The sequence below is a fragment of the Pinus tabuliformis genome, chromosome 1_2 (genome assembly GCF_031772625.1).
Source record: "Pinus tabuliformis cultivar Carrire ecotype Pingquan chromosome 1_2, CPIR1, whole genome shotgun sequence".
Lineage (NCBI taxonomy): Eukaryota > Viridiplantae > Streptophyta > Pinopsida > Pinales > Pinaceae > Pinus > Pinus tabuliformis.
In genome coordinates, this window is record NC_142298.1 from 1,122,079,550 (window position 1) to 1,122,088,893 (window position 9,344).

Sequence of the window (9,344 nt, forward strand, 5' to 3'; positions counted from 1 at the left end):
AACAAAATTCCTACCGCTTCCAAGCCTAGCGAAGAAGTGCGAAGTGAATGGTACATCTATGCTTTACCATCGAACATAGCAATCTTCGTCGATAGGGCTAATAAAACAACTTTAGCTGATAATATGAAGGAAGCAATAGCGGTAGAGAAACGTATCATAGCCTTAGAAAATAAAAATGCCGTTGATGAACGAAAATCTAAGAAGGTTACTTTTAAGGAAGATCCCAAGAAAAAACAATCGAAAGATCCATTCAATTTAGAAGGATTGCAGAAAGTTTTGAAAACCATGTCTAACGAAATGGTTGACATTAAGAAACAAGTAGCAGAGACTTCTTCTAAAAATCCATACAAGCCTTATAGAAGAAATCCTTCAACTGATTCAAAGCCTCCCAATGCTATTACGAATGCTGAATCAGAAGAAGAAGAAGAGAAAATTTCTACCGAAGAACCTACCGATGAAGAAGAAGTTGTAGAGGTACAAGGTATGTGGGATTTCATCCTCCCAGATGAAGAGGATCAAGAGGCATTGCGGGTTAGTACTCGAAGTAGAAATCAACTCGATCCTCCTCAACCTACTCCTAAGCCAAAGAGCGCAAGCTCAATGCCTAAGGATAAAGTCGTAGCCAAGAAAAAAACACCCAAAGCGACTCAAACAAGCCCAGTCCAAACAGACTCACCAACTCCATCTAAAACATTGATTATTTTGGATGAAATGGAGTATAATATCATAGAATACATGAAGAAGACTAGGGCTAACATAAATTTTTATGAATTGAGCAAGTTAAAACATCAGCAAAAGGTACTTTTGAAAGAATTACATGCAGTACCAGTTGCACCTCTATCTGCCGCTATAATCTCTCAAGCTTCCCATGAGATGGGAAGACCTCCAACTAATGTGATTAATAAAGTTGATCTAAACGATATCGCTTTAATTGGAGGAAGGTTGAGATCTCATACTCCCCCATTTCTTCTTACTTATGAAGTTTTCAACAAAAATTTGCATAACTGTTTAGTTGATTCTGGAGCTTCATCTAATATCTTACCAAAGTCAATATGTGCAAAGTTGAACGTTCAACCTCAAAAATCTGTTGTGCGCATGGTTCAGCTGGATCGGTCGCAAGTTGAAGTGATCTGTGAACTAAATCAGGTTACCATAAGGTTGTCATCTAATCCAAAGGTATGTCAAGTTATCGACATTTTAGTTACAGATATTCCAGAATTTTGTGTCTTAATTCTTAGTAGAGATTGGTCAGAAAAACTTCATGGATACTTTGCAACTAATTGGTCACATATGTGGCTCCCTTACAATGGTAAACCAAACCAGATAAAGGTTGAGCGAGAAACACATCAGAAATACATAGTAACAGAATTGGAAGGAGAAAATGAACCGATAGCATACAGAAACAATATTATGGGCAACTATTCTGTTGATTCTTTCTTAGGAATTTTTAATGCTCATACTTCACCTTACTTAGAACATTTTGTTTTATCTCAAGTAGAATTTTTTTCTCAAACAGATAGTTCTAAATGTATTAATTTTATAGATAGTCCTGTAAATAAATCTTTATTTTGGAAGTTATCTTTTGACGGTTCCAAGTCTAACGAAGGAGCCGGAGCAGGATGCGTGTTAATTAGTCCAGAGGGAAACAAAACTATGCTAACTAGTAGACTCGATTTCGATTGCACCAATAATACTGCAGAATACGAGGCTTTAGTCCAAGGATTATACAAAGCAATCGGATTAGACATCAAATATCTACAAGTCTTCAGAGATTATGAAATTGTTAGCAGACAAGTACAGAATACTATACATTGTCTATTAGGTCATTTAAAGCATTATCAATCTTTAGTTCAAGATCTAACTAAACATTTGATAGCATTCAATATTTCATCAATTCCCAGACTCCAGAATGCTAGTGTCGACCTCTTGGCAAATGTAGCTTCCAAGCTCATTCCCTCAGAAGACTATAGCCCTGATAGATTTTCAATCGAATTAATCTTTAGACCCTTGATTCCTGATAACATTACCAATTGGAGAATTTTCAACAATGATCCTGATATTGTAAGCTTCCTCACATCAGAGGGATCTTACACCAATCAGATAATTGATGAGGACCAACATGACAGACAATTGCAACAAGATAGCACTAATAATGCTATGCCAAAGTCAGAAATCAAATTAGAATACCTATATGATTTGAAAGATTGATTCAAGAGATCTACCAATTCAAAACTTCAAAGTTCAACTCTAAACTATGAATTAGTAAATCTAGGAACTGATACCAAGCCACAGAATATCAACCTAGGCCTTGGCCTAGCTCCTGAAGAAAAATTAGCCTATGTCCGTCTCTTGAAACAATACAAAAGTGTCTTTGCTTGGAACTACGATGAACTTAAGACTCACGACACTTCTATCATACAACATATTATCCCAATGATAAACGATGAAAAACCTGTCTAGCAAAAGCTGAGAAAGATCCATCCTAATCTAGAAAACCAGATCAAATCTGAGCTCAATAAGTTATTGAAAGCCAAAATCATTTTTCCCGTTCGAAATTCTAAATGGGTTTCCAACATGGTTTCCATTAGAAAGAAGAACGGAGACATTATAATTTGCATTGACTTTCGAAATCTTAACAAAGCCTGCCAAAAAGATAATTTTCCTTTGACTCTCATGGAGCAAATATTGCAGGCAATTGTAGGATCATAATTAATGTCCTTCTTGGATGGTTTCTCTGGCTACAACCAAGTGTTGGTCCATCCCGATGATCAATTAAAGACCACGTTCAGAACCAAATGGGGTACTTATGCATATCAAAAGATGCCTTTTGGTCTGATCAACGCTAGTGCCACTTTTCAAAGGGCCATGGAAATCGCATTTAAGGGATTAGTAAACAAATCAGTAGTAATCTACTTGGATGACATAACTATATATTCCAAGAAGCGAGGCATTCATCTCAGAGATTTAAAACAGATCTTCCAACGTTGTCAAAGGTATGGAATTTCACTTAACCCAAAAAAGTCCTTTTTTGCATTAAGTGAAGGAAAACTTCTTGGATTCATAGTGTCAAAATTTGGAATCCATATTGATCCTGACAGAATCAAGGAGATTTCCAAAATACCCCTACCTCACAACAAGAAAGCTATGCAATCTTTCCTTTGCCAAATTAACTTTGTAAAGAGATTTGTTCCAGATTTTTCAAGAATCATATCTCCTTTACATGCAATGATTAAAAAGAACTCAATCTTCAAATGGGGCCATGACGAATATGAAGCATTCAATCTGATCAAACAAGCAATTGTTAATGCTCCATCTTTAGCAACTCCAAATTTTTCCGATCCTTTCATTTTATATACATTTGCCTCTGATAGATCATATGTTGCGATACTCACTCAAGCAAATCAAGACAAGGCAGAAGCCCTAATCGCTTTTTTCAGTTCAAATCTACAGGGGGTTGAGTTAAATTATTCAGACGTAGAGAAACAAGCTTATGTTGTTTTCAAAGCGATAAAATATTTCAGACCCTTTTTGTTTAAAACCCATAAAAAAATCATAGTACCATTTCCAGCGGTAAGAAATCTCTTAGTACAAAAAGATGTGGGTGAGAAAAGAGCCAATTGGGTTACCGCATTACAAGAATATGACGTTGAAATTAAACCAGCAAGTATTGTAAAAGGTCAAGTCTTTTGCAAAATGCTAGCTGGAGCATCGCTTATTTCCGAAATACCATCTATAGAGATACAAATGTATGAGGTAAGCCTAAACGATGTTGAATCATTATACACTGATATCATATTTTATCTAAAGAACGGATATGCTCCTTCAAACCTCGATTATACAAAGAAAAGAGCTCTAAGGTTGAAGGCTAAGCAATATTAGCTCGTGAACGATGTAATTTTTAGGATAAATTATGATTCTGTTCTCCTTAGATGTCTTGAGAAATCTGAAGCTGAAAAGGTGTTGCAGGAACTCCATGATGGACCAGCACGTGGACATTATGCTAGAGATGCTACAGCACATAAAATCCTACGCGCAGGTTATTACTGGTCCACACTATTCAAAGATGCACATAGCTATGTAAGGAAATGTCAAGTTTGTCAAACTGCTGCTGGGAGACAAAAGAAACCATTATTGCCATTGCAACCAGTCAACATTGAACAACCTTTTGATCAATGGGAATTGGATATAATAGGTGAGATCGTTCCTCACTCTTCTAAACAACATAGGTATATCCTTACAGCTACAGATTATTTTACTAAATGGGTAGAAGCAGTTCCTCTCAAGACAACTAATGCCAAACACATCATTGATTTCATAGATCAGTTCATAATCACCAGGTTTGGTTTACCCTCTGCTTTAATGTTTGATAATGCGTCGTATTTTTCTGGCAATGCTATGACTTAATTTGCACTCAAAAGAGGTTTTAAGCTTAAATACTCTGCCAATTATTACCCACAGGGAAATGGATTAGCTGAATCAACGAATAAAAACTTAATTAGAATCATTAAGCGAACCATTGATCAAACTCATAAGAATTGGCACAAATCCTTAATATATTCTCTATGGGCAGACCGAATAATGCATAAAGCCTCCATTGGCACTTCTCATTTAATTTAGTTTATGGGAAAGAAGTGGTTCTTCCAACTCATCTAGCAATTCCCTCTCTGGCCTTAGTTCAATATATTGATGAAGCACCAACTTCTTCCTTACAACTAAGGCAGTTGCAAATCCTTAAGCTAGACGAGCAATGAGAATAGGCTAAAATAACTCATGCCCATCATCAAGCATTAGTAAAAGCTTCTTTTGATTCAAATATGATATCCAGAAAAGACTTTCAGATTGGATATCTAGTTTTAAAATGGGACAAGGCTCATGAGGAAAATGGCAAACGTACAAAATTTCAACAAATGTGCCTTGGCCCTTTCCAAATTGCATAAATCATAGGCCCATCTACTTTTATGTTACAGGATTTAACAGGAAAATGAGAATCTTTAGCTGTTAACGGGCAGATCTTCAAAAAATACTTTCCATAGGAGATCATTCTTCTATTTTTGTAAATTAATTTTTCCTTTATTTTAATAATAAAACCAGTTGTAAATGGTTACATTTGGAATTCACGAAAAAGACAAGTATTTCTTTTAGATTTTGTTTTTTCGCTTGTATAAATAGAAATGATTTAGAAAATTGGTCATTATTATTGAAAGATATAGTCAAAGGCTATAAGCCTGAGTATGATACTAGTTTCAACCTTGTAAATTTTGATAAAAAACGACCTTTAGTGGGAATTTGTTTTATATCAATCAAATGAAAGGTATCAATAACAAAACAAAGATTCTCTGTAGAAAAGCTCTTTCCAAAAACTCTACCATTGTCGTCCAGAGCTATTCTTAAGGAAACAATGACTTCCTCCCCACCTAGGAAATTACGAGCTTCAAGGAATAATCCAGTGATACACTTTAACTTAAAGAATAAGAGGTCTCATCACGAGCCGACTTATCATGATCATAGATATTATAGCTTGCTGACTTTTCCAAAACTGCATACCACAACAGGGCAATGACTCAAGATTGTTGCAATCAAAAGACAAGGGGTCTCATCACGAGCCAGCTTGTTCAGCAAAGTTATAAATCAAGTGAGTGGCAATGTCATAATTTGGCTACCAAACCAAGGCATTGTTCTTTAAGGGTTAAAAGAAAATGAAAGCAATAAGTGTGGATATGGATTTCTCTTTGAAAATTGTATATTTCTCCAAGTGGGATGCAGGATCATTGCTGGGTAACAGGTAACCCTGTCAAGGCTATAAATGCCTACTGGTAGCAGAAAATCTACCTACGACAAATGAGCATATTTAAAACTGATTTATAGAGAATGCTTTATTTTTATCTTTATAAACCAAGTAGTGACTGATGTAGATACAATGACTAGCTCTAGGAAGTAAATAACCAAAGTTAACATAGAAGAAACATACTATCATAGACAGCTAAAAGCATAATGCACTTTATCTTTCTATAATAAAGTTTGATTTTCTAGAAAAGTTTTCTATTTTGGAAGTTTAGAAAATTCAAAAGAAAAGCATAGATAATTGGTTCTTCCAAGTGAATCGCCAATTGTTGTGGCCAGCAACAACCTCCCTTCTTATTTAGTTTTATCACTAATACTAAATAAGTGGGGACCCTTATTCAAAAAACTTAAAAAATTAATTAGGGCTTGTATTTCCTTTTTCATTAAAACTTACTATCATAAAATTAGGAGAATACCCTTGAAAAATCTAAAAGACATAAGTTTTATGATAAGTTAGAATAAAATCACTCCTTAAAGCGTGTCGCATCACAAAAAAGGGTAATGGATGCCTTCCTACAAGAGGAATTCTAAGTTGCGAAATCGCGATGCGAAACTATGCACTAAAAACATTCATCGCATCGCATCCCTCGAATATCACTTAAAGCTGAAATACTTCAAACCACCGATATGCGATGGCGCATATCACAAATCGCATTTCGCAGAAAACACATTAATGGATGATTGTCATACGCTACGAACTAGCGATATTGTGATTCCGTGATATTACGATCTGCGATACTGCGATCTGCGATATTGCGAAGCAAATCGAAAAATCGCCTTATCGTAGATCTTCAGGGCTCATTGTTCGAAAAAGCTTGTCCATAAACCGAGGCCCAGTTATGCGCCTTAATGTTAATCAATGAGTTAGTTGGCAATCATTAATGAAATATGGTTTTGAACTAATCGAGGAGCCATTTCACGTAAGGTGATATATTTTATATGTTTTTAGCATTTAAAGCTTTCCTATCACCTTTTTCTTATCATTATTCTCATCTCATTCCCAAACTGCAGGAGCGAAGAGCAGAGAAGTATACATAGCAGCGCTCAGAATATCATGGGAAAGAAGGGTAAAGCTCTGAGTTCTGAAGACAAAGAAATGACGCCGTTATACACGGACAACACCTGTAACAAAGATGTTGTTATTACTACTTGGGAAGGCATGTACAGTCTACTCGAGGAAGAAAATCCCAAAATGATGGAGGTTACAGCTACTACAGGCTCACATGGGTCTTCTGAGGCATCTATTACAGAACTAACATTTTCATTCTTGCACAGGATAGCATGAGGCCCAAAATTCTTCCATACACGGACATGGTTAAATGGGTACTGGATAGTGCTGATATCACAAACAGACAATTTGAGACTCAGGGTCAAGAACTCACGGAGTCACTATTTCCACAAAATTTAAGCTTTATATCCTCTAACAAAAAGCGCGCAAGAGGCGAAAATCGCACCAGGGAAGCTTGGATCGAGAAACGGAGGTAGTTTCTGATGCGCGATTAGTGCCTAGCGCCTAGCACTAATCGCGCATCACCAGGCAAAACCCCTCGAGATGAAAAGCCTCTAATCGCTCAGTCGCCTGTAAGCCCGGAAAATTGTAGGAAAAAGTGCTAAAGGCGAAAAGCAAAACTTAAACTCTAAAACCAGCGGTATTTATCAGAGATATCCTCAAATGGTATGTAGATATGTACAGCATCTACAAACAAGCTGGAGACAGAAGGCTCAAGAAAGGGCAGAGTCAATCAAAAGGTTAACCAAGTTAAATTGGGATTCTTACTGGACGTATTTGGTAAACCACACAGCCAGTGCATGACTCTCAAATGTATCATCAATTCTGCTGAGAAGATGGCGCCAGCACTTGCCGATTCCATTTTCACAGGACAACCAAAGTTGGAAGTCGGCCAGCCAACTCTCCTCAAGCAAATGCTGAATGCTTGTGAATACAAGGAACAGATACACAGATAGTTAGTTGTTAGTTTTAGTTTTAGATTCAGTTTTAGTTTTAATTTTGCTTTATTTTTGCCTGAAATGAGGACGGTCATTTAAACCGCATCCTACATTTTTGTAATAAATTATTTTTAGATTTAGCTATTAGTATTTAAACCCTTCTCATGCATTTAGAGAAGGGTCCTGAAATTTGTCAAAAACTTGTCCTCAGAACATGCACTTTTGCACCCTCCAAGGAGGTTTTGATGAATGAGTGGAACAGGATTTATTGATATTTGCGTTTAATATCTACTACTGATGTTGCACTTTTTTACTCTTAGTGGATGTTCGATTAAGAAGAGATAAATCATTATTGCTTGAAGCTCATAAGTCGAACTAGTTATAAATGGTGCTTTTATCTCTTAACTATTTCTGCCTATGTGTTAAAGTGATATTCATGTTCAGTTATTTATATATGAATGCTTAAATGCTTGAGTTATCATTTGGCACTTTTGTACTGTGATAGCTATTTATTCATGCTTAATATATGAGTAGCTTATTATGTGATATGTTTTTCAATTGTTTCGTCTAACTTTTTATATGAAATGGTTTATCTTTATTGAATTATTTTCTCATAGCAGTTGAATGATCTTTATTACCAATTGTTATTTGAAATCATTTTAGATCACATAACAGAAAGATTACATCCCAGGTTAGTTTAGAATTAGATATTTTTGTTTATTAGAATACGATTGCATGTTGTTATATTAGATTTAGAATAAAAGCATTTTACTTAGGAACTATTAGAAAGGAAATATCAATTCTCAACACAGACACACATATATTGGGAAACTGGTCCCATATACCCAGTCGGACCCACTATACCAAACGGAAAAGGAGCTGCTAACCAAGGTCTGGACCGGGTGGGTATCCCCCTTGTTGTAGACCCGATTTTTGGGGCTTCAACACATAGATAAATTAAAAATTTGAATCCTAATGAGCCTTTCAGCTGGTTTATTTATACAAAATGGGTAGTTGATGGCATCTCCCTTGAAAGTAGGAGTTGTTCACTCCAATAGCTCGAAAATTGTGGATTTGGTCTTGCTTGAGCTTCAATTGCACTTGGAGTTACTCGAATGTCAATGAATTAGAGCTTGTGAGTGAGGATTTGGTGATCTCAATCTGAGTTAGAGAGTTAAGGGGGTGGAGAAGCCTCCCTAGATTCTCTTCTAGTTATCTCCATCAAGCCCTTGCATAGTAAATTAATGCCTAAAAAATGCTTCCTTTTCATGCAATTTAATCACATTAGGCCATACACTATGACAAACACCTTTTACTCTTCTTTTTAAGCATATTATCACTAAAAATGTGAATTAATGTGAGAAAAGGACAATTCTAAGGGATGGAGGATAGAATAATGAACGTCTAAATATACCTATTAATGGGACCCATCATCACCCCATGATGAAGGTTTTTCTTGTCCTATGAGCAACTTATTCATCCATATGATGTGCATTCATGGCCCTGGTGGACTCTCTGATATCTCAAGGTACCTTAGATGGTGTGCCTTCCTGTGG